An 18,700-nucleotide genomic window follows, 5' to 3' on the forward strand; every position below is an offset into this window, starting at 1 on the left:
CTTATGAAAGAAATATAAAATTATATATTAAATGTGGAAATATTATCATATGCGCTTGGTTTTATGTTATATATTACCAGAGAGATATATGAAAAGAGATAAATTTTAAATTTATCTTCAAAATGCAAATGATTTAACTTAATATTTATATTGGTTAAACAAAAATTGTACATGTGTGGATACAATAATTATGTATGTTGGAAATAAAATGATATTTTATAATGAAATATGTATATATAAAAAGATAAAATTATAGAAACATATATATTACAATAATTATATGAAATTCTTGTTATATTGGTAAAACAAGTATAAATTAAAAATGAAAATATGGATTACGAATGCTATATAAAAATGGCCGTAATCGAATAGATTTTTTACTTATATTTATATATTTAAAATTTTACCCAAAGGCGAAATATTGAATTTTATTCAATATAATAAAAATCATGGAATTATATAAAGTGAAAAATCTATATATCTATTATATTGCTTATTTCGATTCAAAAAATATGAATGGAATATGAAGGAAAAACATTATTCTGGTTGATCCTGCCAGTAGTTATATGCTTGTCTCAAAGATTAAGCCATGCATGTCTAAGTACACACGAATTAAAAGTGAAACCGCAAAAGGCTCATTATATCAGTTATGGTTCCTTAGATCGTTAACAGTTACTTGGATAACTGTGGTAATTCTAGAGCTAATACATGCAATTAAAACATGAACCTTATGGGACATGTGCTTTTATTAGGCTAAAACCAAGCGATCGCAAGATCGTTATATTGGTTGAACTCTAGATAACATGCAGATCGTATGGTCTTGTACCGACGACAGATCTTTCAAATGTCTGCCCTATCAACTTTTGATGGTAGTATCTAGGACTACCATGGTTGCAACGGGTAACGGGGAATCAGGGTTCGATTCCGGAGAGGGAGCCTGAGAAACGGCTACCACATCTAAGGAAGGCAGCAGGCGCGTAAATTACCCACTCCCAGCTCGGGGAGGTAGTGACGAAAAATAACAATACAGGACTCATATCCGAGGCCCTGTAATTGGAATGAGTACACTTTAAATCCTTTAACAAGGACCAATTGGAGGGCAAGTCTGGTGCCAGCAGCCGCGGTAATTCCAGCTCCAATAGCGTATATTAAAGTTGTTGCGGTTAAAACGTTCGTAGTTGAACTTGTGCTTCATACGGGTAGTACAACTTACAATTGTGGTTAGTACTATACCTTTATGTATGTAAGCGTATTACCGGTGGAGTTCTTATATGTGATTAAATACTTGTATTTTTTCATATGTTCCTCCTATTTAAAAACCTGCACTAGTGCTCTTAAACGAGTGTTATTGTGGGCCGGTACTATTACTTTGAACAAATTAGAGTGCTTAAAGCAGGCTTCAAATGCCTGAATATTCTGTGCATGGGATAATGAAATAAGACCTCTGTTCTGCTTTCATTGGTTTTCAGATCAAGAGGTAATGATTAATAGAAGCAGTTTGGGGGCATTAGTATTACGACGCGAGAGGTGAAATTCTTGGACCGTCGTAAGACTAACTTAAGCGAAAGCATTTGCCAAAGATGTTTTCATTAATCAAGAACGAAAGTTAGAGGTTCGAAGGCGATCAGATACCGCCCTAGTTCTAACCATAAACGATGCCAGCTAGCAATTGGGTGTAGCTACTTTTATGGCTCTCTCAGTCGCTTCCCGGGAAACCAAAGCTTTTGGGCTCCGGGGGAAGTATGGTTGCAAAGCTGAAACTTAAAGGAATTGACGGAAGGGCACCACCAGGAGTGGAGCCTGCGGCTTAATTTGACTCAACACGGGAAAACTTACCAGGTCCGAACATAAGTGTGTAAGACAGATTGATAGCTCTTTCTCGAATCTATGGGTGGTGGTGCATGGCCGTTCTTAGTTCGTGGAGTGATTTGTCTGGTTAATTCCGATAACGAACGAGACTCAAATATATTAAATAGATATCTTCAGGATTATGGTGCTGAAGCTTATGTTAGCCTTCATTCATGGTGGCAGTAAAATGTTTATTGTGTTTGAATGTGTTTATGTAAGTGGAGCCGTACCTGTTGGTTTGTCCCATTATAAGGACACTAGCTTCTTAAATGGACAAATTGCGTCTAGCAATAATGAGATTGAGCAATAACAGGTCTGTGATGCCCTTAGATGTCCTGGGCTGCACGCGCGCTACAATGAAAGTATCAACGTGTATTTCCTAGACCGAGAGGTCCGGGTAAACCGCTGAACCACTTTCATGCTTGGGATTGTGAACTGAAACTGTTCACATGAACTTGGAATTCCCAGTAAGTGTGAGTCATTAACTCGCATTGATTACGTCCCTGCCCTTTGTACACACCGCCCGTCGCTACTACCGATTGAATTATTTAGTGAGGTCTCCGGACGTGATCACTGTGACGCCTTGCGTGTTACGGTTGTTTCGCAAAAGTTGACCGAACTTGATTATTTAGAGGAAGTAAAAGTCGTAACAAGGTTTCCGTAGGTGAACCTGCGGAAGGATCATTATTGTATAATATCCTTATCGTTAATAAATATTTGTTATAATACAAATAAATACAATTTACCAAAATAAAAATATTACAAAATGATTCCACGGAATCAAAAGTTAAAGTCAAAATAAAATGAAGATGGCTTTTATTTTATATGTGGGGCTTGGCAACCTCATAAAAAGACTTTAACATTATTAATGTTGCTGTGCGTATTTGTGGCAGTACTTACTACAACAACGGCGTTTCCTATAAAAACAAATTCTCGAAAATGGAAATCGAAGAAACTAAACTAAATTCGAAAGTAGAAGTCGAATTAAAATAAAAATAATTTTGAATGTGTGGTAATCAAAATAAGTGTGTGTGTATATGGACCATAATATACACGCGTTGCGAATATGTATTGTTCATCTATGTTATGAGCATACGTTGGCTAATGCAACAACCTAAAATATACAATGTTTGTACCTGTCATCCATCAGGTTAATGTTTTATATAAATTTTGCAGTATGTGTCACCCAAAATAGCAAACCATAACCAGATTATTATGATACATAATGCTTATATGAAACTAAGACATTTCGCAACATTTATTTTAGGTATAAAAATAAATTTATTGAAGGAATTGATATATGCCAGTAAAATGGTGTATTTTTAATTTCTTTCAATAAAAACAATATTGACATTATATAAAATTGAATTATAAAACTCTAAGCGGTGGATCACTCGGCTCATGGGTCGATGAAGAACGCAGCAAACTGTGCGTCATCGTGTGAACTGCAGGACACATGAACATCGACATTTTGAACGCATATCGCAGTCCATGCTGTTATGTACTTTAATTAATTTTATAGTGCTGCTTGGACTACATATGGTTGAGGGTTGTAAGACTATGCTAATTAAGTTGTTTATAAATTTTTTATAAGCATATGGTATATTATTGGATTAAATAATGATTTTATTCATAATATTAAAAAAGAAATGAAAAACATTATCTCACATTTGAATGTGAAAAACGAAGAGAAATATTTTCTTTTTCAATCAAATAATACTGAGAAATGTCTAGCATAAAAAATTGAAATATTTTTCATCTAGAATTGTCTCTTATTAATGATTCGGAAAAAGAAAAATCTTGGTTTTGTTATTATTCTTCGTTGGTTCGTTAAATGGATAAAAATGACTTTGCTTACAAGAACTATTGGAACTATTTATAACGAATTTAATTGATTGTTTTATCATTTATATATAAAGAATTTATGGCAAAATATAGTTATATATACAACCTCAACTCATATGGGACTACCCCCTGAATTTAAGCATATTAATTAGGGGAGGAAAAGAAACTAACAAGGATTTTCTTAGTAGCGGCGAGCGAAAAGAAAACAGTTCAGCACTAAGTCACTTTGTCTATATGGCAAATGTGAGATGCAGTGTATGGAGCGTCAATATTCTAGTATGAGAAATTAATGATTTAAGTCCTTCTTAAATGAGGCCATTTACCCATAGAGGGTGCCAGGCCCGTATAACGTTAATGATTGCTAGATGATGTTTCCAAAGAGTCGTGTTGCTTGATAGTGCAGCACTAAGTGGGTGGTAAACTCCATCTAAAACTAAATATAACCATGAGACCGATAGTAAACAAGTACCGTGAGGGAAAGTTGAAAAGAACTCTGAATAGAGAGTTAAACAGTACGTGAAACTGCTTAGAGGTTAAGCCCGATGAACCTGAATATCCGTTATGGAAAATTCATCATTAAAATTGTAATATTTAAATAATATTATTAAGAATAATGTGCATTTTTTCCATATAAGGACATTGTAATCTATTAGCATATCCCAAATTTATCATAAAATATAACTTATAGTTTATTCCAATTAAATTGCTTGCATTTTAACACAGAATAAATGTTATTAATTTGATAAAGTGCTGATAGATTTATATTATTACAGAGCGTTAATTTTTCGGAATTATATAATGGCATAATTATCATTGATTTTTGTGTTTATTATATGCTCTTGTATGATTAACAATGCGAAAGATTCAGGATACCTTCGGGACCCGTCTTGAAACACGGACCAAGGAGTCTAACATATGTGCAAGTTATTGGGATGTAAACCTAATAGCGTAATTAACTTGACTAATAATGGGATTAGTTTTTTAGCTATTTATAGCTAATTAACACAATCCCGGGGCGTTCTATATAGTTATGTATAATGTATATTTATATTATTTATGCCTCTAACTGGAACGTACCTTGAGCATATATGCTGTGACCCGAAAGATGGTGAACTATACTTGATCAGGTTGAAGTCAGGGGAAACCCTGATGGAAGACCGAAACAGTTCTGACGTGCAAATCGATTGTCAGAATTGAGTATAGGGGCGAAAGACCAATCGAACCATCTAGTAGCTGGTTCCTTCCGAAGTTTCCCTCAGGATAGCTGGTGCATTTTAATATTATATAAAATAATCTTATCTGGTAAAGCGAATGATTAGAGGCCTTAGGGTCGAAACGATCTTAACCTATTCTCAAACTTTAAATGGGTAAGAACCTTAACTTTCTTGATATGAAGTTCAAGGTTATGATATAATGTGCCCAGTGGGCCACTTTTGGTAAGCAGAACTGGCGCTGTGGGATGAACCAAACGTAATGTTACGGTGCCCAAATTAACAACTCATGCAGATACCATGAAAGGCGTTGGTTGCTTAAAACAGCAGGACGGTGATCATGGAAGTCGAAATCCGCTAAGGAGTGTGTAACAACTCACCTGCCGAAGCAACTAGCCCTTAAAATGGATGGCGCTTAAGTTGTATACCTATACATTACCGCTAAAGTAGATGATTTATATTACTTGTGATATAAATTTTGAAACTTTAGTGAGTAGGAAGGTACAATGGTATGCGTAGAAGTGTTTGGCGTAAGCCTGCATGGAGCTGCCATTGGTACAGATCTTGGTGGTAGTAGCAAATAATCGAATGAGACCTTGGAGGACTGAAGTGGAGAAGGGTTTCGTGTGAACAGTGGTTGATCACGAGTTAGTCGGTCCTAAGTTCAAGGCGAAAGCCGAAAATTTTCAAGTAAAACAAAAATGCCTAACTATATAAACAAAGCGAATATAATACACTTGAATAATTTTGAACGAAAGGGAATACGGTTCCAATTCCGTAACCTGTTGAGTATCCGTTTGTTATTAAATATGGGCCTCGTGCTCATCCTGGCAACAGGAACGACCATAAAGAAGCCGTCGAGAGATATCGGAAGAGTTTTCTTTTCTGTTTTATAGCCGTACTACCATGGAAGTCTTTCGCAGAGAGATATGGTAGATGGGCTAGAAGAGCATGACATATACTGTTGTGTCGATATTTTCTCCTCGGACCTTGAAAATTTATGGTGGGGACACGCAAACTTCTCAACAGGCCGTACCAATATCCGCAGCTGGTCTCCAAGGTGAAGAGTCTCTAGTCGATAGAATAATGTAGGTAAGGGAAGTCGGCAAATTAGATCCGTAACTTCGGGATAAGGATTGGCTCTGAAGATTGAGATAGTCGGGCTTGATTGGGAAACAATAACATGGTTTATGTGCTCGTTCTGGGTAAATAGAGTTTCTAGCATTTATGTTAGTTACTTGTTCCCCGGATAGTTTAGTTACGTAGCCAATTGTGGAACTTTCTTGCTAAAATTTTTAAGAATACTATTTGGGTTAAACCAATTAGTTCTTATCAATTATAACGATTATCAATTAACAATCAATTCAGAACTGGCACGGACTTGGGGAATCCGACTGTCTAATTAAAACAAAGCATTGTGATGGCCCTAGCGGGTGTTGACACAATGTGATTTCTGCCCAGTGCTCTGAATGTCAAAGTGAAGAAATTCAAGTAAGCGCGGGTCAACGGCGGGAGTAACTATGACTCTCTTAAGGTAGCCAAATGCCTCGTCATCTAATTAGTGACGCGCATGAATGGATTAACGACGGACGTGTTTTCGTTGCGCTCGTGTACAGATTGCGAAGAACTTGGTTTTCCGTGTTTGGAAAGTAATAAAATCGGTGAATTAGTGCTCCGCGAAAGTCGTGTGCTAATTTTCGTGTGTTATAAACAAGCGGTTTGGAAGTAATTAACAATTAATTGTTGGGAATTTTCCACTTAGCACGTGCTGAAGGCGAACTTACGAGTAAGTTTTTCGAGTAAGCTTTTTGATCAGCTGTCACAAAGCTTATTGGTGGGAGTCACTGCTAAGGTTTGTGTCTAGGGAGAGTTTTAGTGCTACCAGACTCTACCGATAGGTGGAGCTCGAGTTCCAGAGCAACTACCTTTTGTCAGCGAGTAAACGAGCATACGGTTGCTGGCGTCGACGGTAGGTGGAGCCACCATCGTATTTATGCCGATGGAGAGCGACAGCAGCGCGAGTGCCTTGAGCGGAAGTAGTGCCTCGATGAAGTCCAGACGAGGCAGGCGCAGAAGCCATCTGGCATCTAAGAGCTCGGCGCCAACGCAGGCGAAATTGGTTGCCCTGGCATCGAATGGAGTGCCAGAACCCGTTGGGGTACTGGAGGAGCCGTTTTCGTCGCTGGAGGACGCCCGGGCGGCTACGGAGAACGCTGCCATTGATGCTGCCCCCCCCCACGCTGCTGCCACCGCTGCTGATCCTACTGCTGCCCCTGCTGCCGACCACACTGCTGCCTCCGCCGTTTTCACTGCTGCTAAAATTGTTGCCACCACTGCCACTGCCGCCACCGCTGCCGCCCGTGCTGGGCAAGCAGCCATGATGGCAGAGCTGTCGGCCACACAGCGCATGGTGAGAAGCAGCTTCCGCAGACTAGGAGAAGTGGACACGGAAGAGCTCTCATATGCTATCAGCCGCTACGATGAGCTGGTGTTGGCGCTAATGCTCCGGTGCGGAGAGCTGGAGACGCGGCTTGCTATGCCGCCACCGCCGCCGCCGTCGTTGAATCTGTTGAAAAATACGGCCGCCAATGCTCCCCAGATGCAGCAGGTTGCACCCATCGCTGCCCCGCGGACTACCAAGGTCCGCGAGACGTGGTCAGCGGTGGTGAAGTGCGACGACCCTGCGCTATCGGGGAAAGACATAGCGGAAAAGGTGCGAACGATGGTTGCACCCTCTCTCGGAGTCAGAGTACACGAGGTCCGTGAGCTCCGTCGAGGTGGTGGTGCGATCATTCGCACTCCTTCGGTGGGAGAGCTGCAGAAGGTGGTCGCTTCAAAAAGATTCGCCGAGGTTGGCCTAAATGTGGCACGGAATGCGGCCGAGAAGCCGAAGGTCGTCGTATATGACGTCGACACAGCTATCGGCCCTGAGGAGTTTATGAAGGAGCTCCACGAAAACAACTTCGACAGCGAAATGAATCTGGCCCAGTTTAAGAAGTCAGTGCACCTGGTGACCAAGGCGTGGTCGGTAGCTGACGGCGCCACAGTAAATGTGACGCTGGAGGTTGACGACCGGGCGATGGCGAAGCTTGATGTAGGTCGTGTCTACATCAAGTGGTTCTCATTCCGATGCCGGTCACAGGTCCGCACATACGCCTGCCACAGATGTGTGGGTTTCGACCACAAGGTCAGCGAATGCCGGCAGAAGGATAGTGTCTGTCGCCAGTGCGGGCAACAAGGCCACACTGCGGCAAAGTGCCAAAACCCGGTGGACTGCCGGAACTGCCGCCACAGAGGGCAACCCTCGGGGCATTACATGCTCTCGAGCGTTTGCCCGATATACGGGGCGTTGCTGGCGAGGGTGCAAGCTAGACACTAATGTTTAGCTTCATCCAAGCGAACTGTGGCCGAGGCCGAGCTGCGACCATCGAGCTCGGAGTCCGACTCAGGAGATCGGAGTCTATGTTCGCGCTGGTGCAGGAGCCGTATCTCGCGGGGACGGAATGGATGTGCTGCCTGAAGGAATGAGAATTTTCATCGATCGGCGAGGGAAGGCAGCCATCCTAGTGGATCACCAGGAAGCCATCTGTATGCCAGTGGAGACCCTCACCACAGATTATGGCGTATGTCTGGTCGTGAAAGGGAGTTTTGGCTCAATCTTCCTTTGCGCCGCATACTGCCAGTATGATGCACCTCTGGAACCGTACATCCGGTACATGGATGCGGTCCTGCTGCAGGCCAGCAGAACCCCCGCAATCCTGGGCCTCGACGCGAATGCAGTGTCCCCCATGTGGCTTAGCAAACTCTCTCGTCATGCCGAGGGGCAAGCTAACTACAGACGGGGTGAGCTGCTGTCAGAGTGGATGCTGGAGGCAAGAGTCGCCGCCCTAAACCAGTCAACAGAGGTGTACACGTTCGATAATTACAGAGCTACAAGCGATATCGACGTGACAATCGTCAATGAGGCAGCATCTATGTGGGCCACATATGAGTGGAGAGTGGACGAGTGGGAATTGAGTGACCACAACATCATTACTGTTGTGGCCGAACCAACTACCGCGCGCGCAGTTGAGAGCATAGCTCCTGTGCCGTCCTGGAACTTCTCCAATGCACGTTGGCGATTGTTCAAGGAGGAAATGGTGAGTAGAGCAGCCGAACTTCCGGAAAACTTCTCAGAGTCGCCGTTGGACCAGCAAGTTTCGACCCTGCGCAGTATAGTACATAATGTATGTGATATTGCGCTGGGAAGAAAGTCCATCCGATTGCCCAGCAGGAGAGCACGTTGGTGGACTGCCGACCTCTGTGATGCAAGGCGCGAAGTCCGGAGACTTCGTCGCCTACTTCAAAATGGAAGGCGTCATGATGATGATGCCGCAATAGAGCGTGTATTGGTCGACCTGAGGCGGGCCTCAGCCAACTACAAGAAGCTCATTTGGAGGGCGAAAATGGATGAGTGGAAACGCTTCGTGGGAGATCATGCCGACGACCCATGGGGGCGCGTCTATAAGATTTGCCGAGGCCGCAGGAAGTGCACGGAGATTGGGTGCCTCCGCGTGAATGGCGAGATGATCACCGATTGGGGTGACTGTGCACGAGTGCTCCTCCGCAATTTCTTCCCAGTTGCGGAGTCCGAAGCACCGACTGCCATCGCGGAGGAAGTCCCACCGGCCCTCGAAGTATTCGAGGTTGATGCATGTGTTGCCCGGTTGAAGAGCAGGCGCTCTCCCGGCTTGGACGGCATTAATGGCACTATCTGCAAGGCAGTCTGGCGCGCCATACCCGAGCACCTTGCATCGTTGTTTTCCCGATGCATCCGATTAGGATACTTTCCCGCTGAGTGGAAGTGCCCACGAGTTGTCTCGCTGCTCAAAGGGCCAGATAAGGACAAATGTGAGCCCTCCTCATATAGAGGAATATGCTTGCTACCAGTCTTTGGTAAGGTGCTCGAGGCCATCATGGTGAATCGTGTGAGAGAAGTTCTTCCGGAAGGCTGCAGATGGCAATTTGGATTTCGCCAAGGACGATGTGTGGAGGATGCTTGGAGGCACGTGAAGAGCAGTGTTTGTGCCAGCCCGGCGCAATACGTGCTCGGCACATTCGTGGACTTCAAAGGAGCATTCGACAACGTCGAATGGAGTGCTGCACTCCGCCGACTAGCCGACTTGGGATGCCGGGAGATGGGCTTGTGGCAGAGCTTTTTCTCCGGCCGAAGAGCAGTGATCCGAAGCAGTTCCGGTACTGTGGATGTACCGGTAACTAGAGGCTGCCCGCAGGGGTCAATCAGTGGCCCATTTATCTGGGACATACTGATGGATGTACTGCTTCAGCGTCTCCAGCCGTATTGCCAGCTGAGTGCATACGCGGATGACTTGCTGCTTCTCGTCGAGGGAAATTCCCGAGCTGAGCTAGAGGAAAAAGGTGCAGAGCTGATGTCCATCGTAGAAGCGTGGGGAGCGGAAGTTGGCGTTACCGTCTCGACCAGCAAGACGGTAATAATGCTGCTGAAAGGTGCCTTGAGACGTGCGCCTACGGTGAGGTTTGCTGGAGCGAACCTTCCGTATGTGCGTAGCTGTCGGTACCTTGGCATCACGGTCAGTGAAGGAATGAAATTCCTCACGCACATAGCTTCGCTTCGCCAGCGGATGACCGGAGTCGTTGGAGCATTGGCGCGTGTGCTTCGAGCCGACTGGGGCTTCAGTCCTCGAGCCAGGCGGACCATATATGACGGACTCATGGCACCTTGTGTGCTGTTTGGTGCCCCGGTATGGTATGACACCGCCGAACAGGTAGCCGCCCGGAGACGACTAGCCTCCTGCCAGAGGCTAATCCTGCTTGGATGCCTTTCGGTATGCCGAACAGTGTCCACAGTGGCACTGCAGGTACTTGGCGGAGCTCCCCCGCTTGACTTGGCTGCTAAGTTTTTAGCGGTCAAGTACAAGCTGAAGCGTGGATACCCGCTGGAGGAGAACGACTGGCTATACGGCGAGGACACTACGTGTCTAAGCTGGAAGCAGAGGAAGACTCGCCTAGAGGAGTGCTTGCTGCAGAATTGGCAAAACAGATGGGATGACGACAGCGAACCAGGACGGGTGACGCACAAGTTCATCCCATACGTCACTCTCGCCTATCGAGATCCAAGCTTTGGATTCTCGATGAGGACGTCTTTCCTGCTGACAGGTCACGGGTCGTTTAACGCATTTTTGCAAGGGAGAGCCCTCAGCGATACCACTGCTTGCGCTTGTGGTGATCCATATGAGGACTGGATGCACATATTGTGCGCTTGTCCTCTATATGCAGATTTGCGAAACCTCGATGGACTTGGAGTGCAGCGCCTTGGCGAAAACTGGACCTTCAATAGAATCCTGGAAGATCAGCAGAGGATTCAACGGCTGGCAGCGTTTGCGGACGAGGTGTTCCGTAGGAGGAGGGGTATTTAGCCCAAAACTTCGCCGTGTGGTTAGCGGGCGAGAATACTTCCACAGCCCGCTATTGCTTGTCGTAAGAGGCGACTAATATAGCGACTGGTTCCTCTAACCATGCTTGTCGGAGCAAAAGGAGGAGGCCCACCGAGCCTCTCTTTCGGTACCACGGGTTGTGCTGCTCCAAGACAGCACATTGAGGTAGGCCCCCTGGTGGGAGTATCGTGGTGGCTGTGGTTGATACCCATATCGCGGGTAGAGCCTTCGTGTTCGACGTTTGAGTTACGGTGCTAGTTGCGCAAAACTCGGGTGCTGTGACCCAGAGATCAGTAGAGATTTTAGGTAGATCTCGCTCCTCAGCAAGGGGGAGTGCTTGCCCGGCAAGCAAGTACTCGAATTGCTACCGGGGTGGTCGCTATGTACATAGCTATAGCTTCCAGTCCGGGACGTTTGTCTGGCGTATCCAGACTCATGCACCATGTTGATACATGCACCACTTGTGGGTGTTCAGGGTGTCGTGGTTGTAATCCCTTCAGTGTGGAACACGCCACGTAAAACAAGTTCGGAGAGGTCCGAAAGTCACTGTCCCTATCTACTATCTAGCGAAACCACAGCCAAGGGAACGGGCTTGGAATAATTAGCGGGGAAAGAAGACCCTTTTGAGCTTGACTCTAATCTGGCAGTGTAAGGAGACATAAGAGGTGTAGAATAAGTGGGAGATATTAGACCTCGGTTTGGTATCGTCAATGAAATACCACTACTCTTATTGTTTCCTTACTTACTTGATTAAATGGAACGTGTATCATTTCCTAGCCATTATACGGATATATTTATTATATCTTATGGTATTGGGTTTTGATGCAAGCTTCTTGATCAAAGTATCACGAGTTTGTTATATAATCGCAAACAAATTCTTTAATAAAACGATGCATTTATGTATTTTTGATTTGAAAATTTGGTATAACTCCAATTACTCAGGTATGATCCAATTCAAGGACATTGCCAGGTAGGGAGTTTGACTGGGGCGGTACATCTCTCAAATAATAACGGAGGTGTCCCAAGGCCAGCTCAGTGCGGACAGAAACCACACATAGAGCAAAAGGGCAAATGCTGACTTGATCTCGGTGTTCAGTACACACAGGGACAGCAAAAGCTCGGCCTATCGATCCTTTTGGTTTAAAGAGTTTTTAACAAGAGGTGTCAGAAAAGTTACCATAGGGATAACTGGCTTGTGGCGGCCAAGCGTTCATAGCGACGTCGCTTTTTGATCCTTCGATGTCGGCTCTTCCTATCATTGTGAAGCAAAATTCACCAAGCGTTGGATTGTTCACCCATGCAAGGGAACGTGAGCTGGGTTTAGACCGTCGTGAGACAGGTTAGTTTTACCCTACTAATGACAAAACGTTGTTGCGACAGCATTCCTGCGTAGTACGAGAGGAACCGCAGGTACGGACCAATGGCACAATACTTGTTCGAGCGAACAGTGGTATGACGCTACGTCCGTTGGATTATGCCTGAACGCCTCTAAGGTCGTATCCGTGCTGGACTGCAATGATAAATAAGGGGCAATTTGCATTGTATGGCTTCTAAACCATTTAAAGTTTATAATTTATTTTATAAACGACAATGGATGTGATGCCAATGTAATTTGTAACATAGTAAATTAGGAGGATCTTCGATCACCTGATGCCGCGCTAGTTACATATAAAAGCATTATTTAATACAATGACAAAGCCTAGAATCAATTGTAAACGACTTTTGTAACAGGCAAGGTGTTGTAAGTGGTTGAGCAGCTGCCATACTGCGATCCACTGAAGCTTATCCTTTGCTTGATGATTCGATAAATAAATGATTTTTTCCTGTAGCCAAACACCTCGTCATCAATTTAGTGACGCATATGATATTGTCCCTATCATATAATTAATATAAAGACTTTAATGGATTGTGTCAAGTTGCCAAACACCTCGTCATCAATTTAGTGACGCATATGATATTGTCCCTATCATATAATTAATATAAAGACTTTAATGAATTGTGTCAAGTTGCCAAACACCTCGTCATCAATTTAGTGACGCATATGATATTGTCCTATCATATAATTTTTGATATAAAGACTTTAAAGAATTGTATCAAGTTGCCAAACACCTCGTCATCAATTTAGTTTTTTTTTTTTTTTTTTTTTTTTTTTTTTTTTAGCGTGCGTTTATTTATTTAAAATCTGTCCTAGTGGACAATAATTAAATGGTTTTGCGGGGGAACATTAGCTTAAGGGATACTATTGTACATGTATTTGTGGCGGGTTTTATATGTGTTGTCTATTGTTGTGGAAGATCGAGAGGGTGTCTCCTCATGAGACGTCTGCTTGTTTGGCTATTGTCTAACAGGTTGGTGGCGAGGTGGTTAGGGTGGTTTTCGAGCCTTTTCAGGTATCTCTCGCTGAGCCTGGAGATTTCATCAGCGACTTGTGGGATTCCAAGTTCCCTATGTATGGCGACATTCTCGTGGTAGGGATGCGCATTACAGGCAATTCTCAAGCACCTATTCTGGAACCGCTGTATACGCAGGCGATTCGTGTGGCTTGCCGTGCCCCATAGCTGTATCCCGTAGGTCCAGATGGGCTTGAGAATTGCCTTGTACACCAGGATTTTGTGGTTCTGCCTTAGCTTGGACCCTCTCCCAATAAGCCAATGCATCTGCCTCAGACGCGCATCGGCCTGTATGCGTTTGCTGACGATGTGGGGACGCCAAGTGAGCCTGCGGTCCAGGGTAAGTCCTAGGTACTTGGGTGCGGGTGCGTTGGGAATGATGACTCCGTTTAGCGTGACCGGTGGGCAGTCTCCTCTCCTTAGTGCAAATGTTGTTTGGGTAGATTTTTCCGCGTTCACTACGATGTTCCACCTGCTGAGCCAGGGATGTAGCGCGTCCATTTGCCTTTGGATTGTTTCGGAGGCTTCTCGTGGGTCGGATGAGGAGGCGAGGAAAGCCGTGTCATCTGCATAAGTCGCTATAGTTAGGTTCCTGGAGGGGATTATGGGAAGGTCTGCGGTGTAAAGGGTGTACAGTATTGGTCCGAGCACACTGCCTTGCGGAACTCCAGCTCTGATCAGTCTGGGTAGGCTTATTGCACTTCCGCATCTGACTTGGAATGCTCTTCCCTCAGTGTAGGATTTGAGGAGGGTAAAATGGGGGCTTGGGAGGTAGGATTTGAGTTTATGGAGGAGTCCAGGATGCCAAACTCTGTCGAATGCCTGCTTCACGTCGAGCATTACAGCGCAGCAGTATTTCTTTTGCTCGAATGCCTCGAGGATCCGTTCGACTAGCCGGTGGCATTGCTCTGGTGTTCCGTGGGAGCGCCTGAAGCCAAACTGGTGATCGGGGATCAAACCAGCCTCATCCAGTACTGGCAATACTCTGCGCAAAAATACTCTTTCGAGTATTTTGGAGAGGATTGCCAGCAAACTAATCGGACGATAGGAGGCGAGATTGGCTTCAGGCTTACCAGGCTTGAGGAGGACAATAACCTCTGCTCTTTTCCACTCTTCCGGGAAGTACCCTAGCCGGAAGCAGCTGTTGTAAATGCTGGCCAGCATTTGTGTGCAGCGGGATGGGAGCATTTTTAGGGCCGCCGCATCTATACGATCCAGGCCTGGAGATTTGTTGTTCTTCAGTAGAGCAATCTCCTGCGCAACTTCCTCAGGGTCGACTGGTTCCAACGGGGGACCGGGAGAGCTTGGGCTATTGAGAAACCGGGCTGTTTCAGCATGTTCTTCGGCAGTGCAGCAGTCGAACGGAGAGAAGGCGTTGTAAAGGTGTTCGGCGAAAGCTTCTGCTCTTTCAGCATCCGAAAGGCACCAGGATCCATCTGCTTTGCGCACTGCGGAAACCTTTTTGGCTGGTCGTTTAATGTGGCGGGTGACGTTCCACAGATTGTGGTCTGGGTCCCCGGGAGAGAGTTCCTCGAGGAATCTGAGGAAGGAGTCCTGGCGTAGGCTGGAGATCTTGTCCTTCAACTCCTTTGTGGCGTGATTGAGCGCTGTTTTGTCTCTTGGATTGCGCGTCAAGAACCAAACTCTCCTGAGACGCCTCTTCTCAGTCACGAGTGCCGCAATTTCCGGGGACCAGAGGTGGAGGTCCCTGCTAGGTGTTCTCGCAGTCTTTGGTGGCGGTGGGCTTGCGAATTCCGCAGCGTTTTGCATCTGCCTGGTGAGATTCCCGATAGCTTCATCAATGTTCCTGGGTGTGTTGAGGATGGGGTTCGGATTGACGGTGGAGAGCATCCAGGACGCGAACTTGGCGGCGTCGGTATATTTTCCAGTGAGCCTTCTGAGCGGGGTTTTCCTGAGGACTGGCGTGTTGATTAGCACGTTTATTGCACAGTGGTCTGACAGGAGATCAGCATTTGTTGTGCAGCTGATCTTCGCATGCCCTATGCCTTTCGACACAGCAAAGTCCAGTAGGTCTGGAGTCTTGAGGGGATTCGTTGGCCAGTGAGTGGGCTCGCCAGTGGAGTGGCAGTCCAGTCGGTGGCGTTGCAGGTACCCAAACAGAGTTTTCCCTTTGGGGTTGTTGGCGCGCGATCCCCACCAAGAATGTTTGGCGTTATAATCTCCAGCTGCTATGAAGCGGGGCCCAAAATGCTCGAAGAACTCACTGAGGTGAGATGCTGTTATGCGGTATCTGGGGGGAAAGTAGACCGCTCCAATGTCTAAATCTCCTTGCGGGCTGACAATCCTGATGACAGGACATTGTGCCCAGTCTTGCTGAAACGCGGGCAGCTCTAGGTATTGAATACCGCTCCTGATGAGGATGGCTGCTCCACCGCGTGCTCTGCCAGAAGGATGGTCTGCATGGATGAGGTCATATCCGCTGATATTAAAGTGGGATCTGGGGGAGAAGTGGGTTTCGGCTACGAGTAGGATATCGATCTGGTGGGTCTTCAGATGGTGCTCGACTATGGCCTTGCTGTTCTGCAGGCCGTTCGCATTCCAGACGACTAGGTGGAGCTTTAGTTGCATGACTTGCTGTTGAGAATGGTGGCCACCAGCTGTGTCATCTGGGTGAACATGCGCTCCATCATCCTTTCCATCATTCCTTCCATGCGAGCGAACATCGCTTCTATCTGACCGGAGTGTGGGGTTTCTGTTTGGGTTTGGACTGGGGTTGTGGGATTCTGCGGTGCTGCGTGCACTCCGTTGAGGGCGTCTCGGTAGCTCCTGCCAGAGGTGACGTTTGGTGATGCCACGGGCGGCGCCTTGTTAGCATTAGCGACGGGCCTTGTTTTCGGAGCAGCGAGTGCTTTGGCCCTTTTGTATGCAGGGCATCCCTTGAAAGACGCAGGATGGTCCGCCTGGCAGTGGAAGCAGCACGCTTTGTCGTCCTCCCTCTTCTCACATGCCCTCGATTCGTGAGGGCCTCCACACTTTACACATCGGTATTCCAGGAAGCAGTAACGCTGTGTATGACCGAATCCTTGGCACCTGAAGCATTGAGGCACGTCGTTGAACTTCTGCGGCGGTTCAATGGTTACTACCGACCTGCAGATCCGCTTGACTTGGTAGACGTCTTTGTTGTTGCTGGAAGGCTCCAGGTTGGCGAAGAATATTCCCAGCGGTTCTTTAGTTCTTCTGCCAATGGGATTGTGCAGATCTCTAACAGCGTGCCCTTGTCTGCGAAGGTCTTCAATGATTTCCTCACGATCGGTGGAGTGGTGGAGTCCTTTGATGACAACCTTGTATGCACGTTCATCTTTCGGCTGGAAAGTCCGATGCCTCTTGTTTTGGGCCACAAGTTGGAGACGCAGAGCTGTATAGGACTCTTTGTCCGGCATCATGACACGTACGTTGTTGCCATTCACGGTCTTGTAGGTAAAATTGTTCTTCGGGCCTACAAGAGTCGTGATCATCTTGACGAGTGCCGAGATGTTGGTCACATCGGGGATAAAAATCGGAGGTGGCTTGATGGTCTTCGGGGTGGGCTTTGGTTTCTCGGGGGTCTTGGGCTTGGAATCGTCTTTAGGTCCGGGTTCGTCATCAGAGCTCTCTTGGTCGTACTCGTCTTCTTCGGTCGAGAGTAAAGCGAAGGCGTTGTTGGCGAGCTTCTTGCGCAGAGCTGCGCTAGTGCTTGGCTTATCTTCCAGCTCCTCTCCCTGTGCTTTCTTTGCCGGTTTTCGCTTTATCTCGCCCGGCTCTGTATGCGAGGTGCTTCCCTCGCTGCTGGAGCTGCTCTTGCGTGTTCTCAGAGCCTTTTTGCGTGGTGTTGTTCCAAGCTTGTGGGTGCGCGGGGGGGCCTGCCAGTCCATCTTCTCCAAAGTTGATAAGGAGTGAGGAGGGGGGGGGGGGGGGGGGAAGCTGGGCACCGTAAGCCGGTGAGCCAGGCAGCACGTGGCTGCTGCTTTGCAATTATACCGCTGCTTCGAGCACTGGGTTTTTTGCGCTGATAACACGCACACTCGGGTGTGCGATGGTGTTAGTGCGAACTACCGTTAGGTACGTTGGCTGGGCCAATCAAAACGCGCGACAAGATCACGCGACGCGAAGTGGCTGGGCACAAGTAACGGGACTTACAACTGTGAACAATTTGCTAACAATTTGCTAACAATTTGCTGTCGATCCGCAGGCACGTCTGCACTCGTCGAGTGTTCGATCGCGACTGATCAATTTAGTGACGCATATGATATTGTCCCTATCATATAATTAATATAAAGACTTTAATGGATTGTGTCAAGTTGCCAAACACCTCGTCATCAATTTAGTGACGCATATGATATTGTCCCTATCATATAATTAATATAAAGACTTTAATGAATTGTGTCAAGTTGCCAAACACCTCGTCATCAATTTAGTGACGCATATGATATTGTCCTTATCATATAATTTTTGATATAAAGACTTTAAAGAATTGTATCAAGTTGCCAAACACCTCGTCATCAATTTAGTGACGCATATGATATTGTCCCTATCATATAATTAATATAAAGACTTTAATGGATTGTGTCAAGTTGCCAAACACCTCGTCATCAATTTAGTGACGCATATGATATTGTCCTTATCATATAATTTTTGATATAAAGACTTTAAAGAATTGTATCAAGTTGCCAAACACCTCGTCATCAATTTAGTGACGCATATGATATTGTCCCTATCATATAATTAATATACAGACTTTAATGAATTGTGTCAAGTTGCCAAACACCTCGTCATCAATTTAGTGACGCATATGATATTGTCCCTATCATATAATTTTTGATATATAGACTTTAAAGAATTGTATCAAGTTGCCAAACACCTCGTCATCAATTTAGTGACGCATATGATATTGTCCCTATCATATAATTAATATAAAGACTTTAATGGATTGTGTCAAGTTGCCAAACACCTC

At 45.7% G+C, this 18,700-nt stretch overlaps 2 non-coding genes and 1 pseudogene across 2 annotated transcripts; all 3 read left to right on the forward strand.

Moving 5' to 3' along the window:
* The first annotated feature begins 539 nt into the window (after nucleotides 1–539).
* On the forward strand, nucleotides 540–2,535 carry LOC116803100. The gene has a single exon (XR_004363382.1). It is a non-coding gene; the product is annotated as a small subunit ribosomal RNA (ribosomal RNA).
* A 687-nt stretch (nucleotides 2,536–3,222) lies between these two features.
* Nucleotides 3,223–3,401, forward strand: LOC116803097. Its single transcript, XR_004363379.1, has one exon. It is a non-coding gene; the product is annotated as a 5.8S ribosomal RNA (ribosomal RNA).
* Nucleotides 3,402–3,795: 394 nt separating this feature from the next.
* Nucleotides 3,796–13,164, forward strand: LOC116803095 (annotated as a pseudogene).
* The last annotated feature ends 5,536 nt before the right edge of the window (nucleotides 13,165–18,700 follow it).

The sequence above is a fragment of the Drosophila sechellia genome, unplaced genomic scaffold (genome assembly GCF_004382195.2).
Source record: "Drosophila sechellia strain sech25 unplaced genomic scaffold, ASM438219v1 U_286, whole genome shotgun sequence".
Lineage (NCBI taxonomy): Eukaryota > Metazoa > Arthropoda > Insecta > Diptera > Drosophilidae > Drosophila > Drosophila sechellia.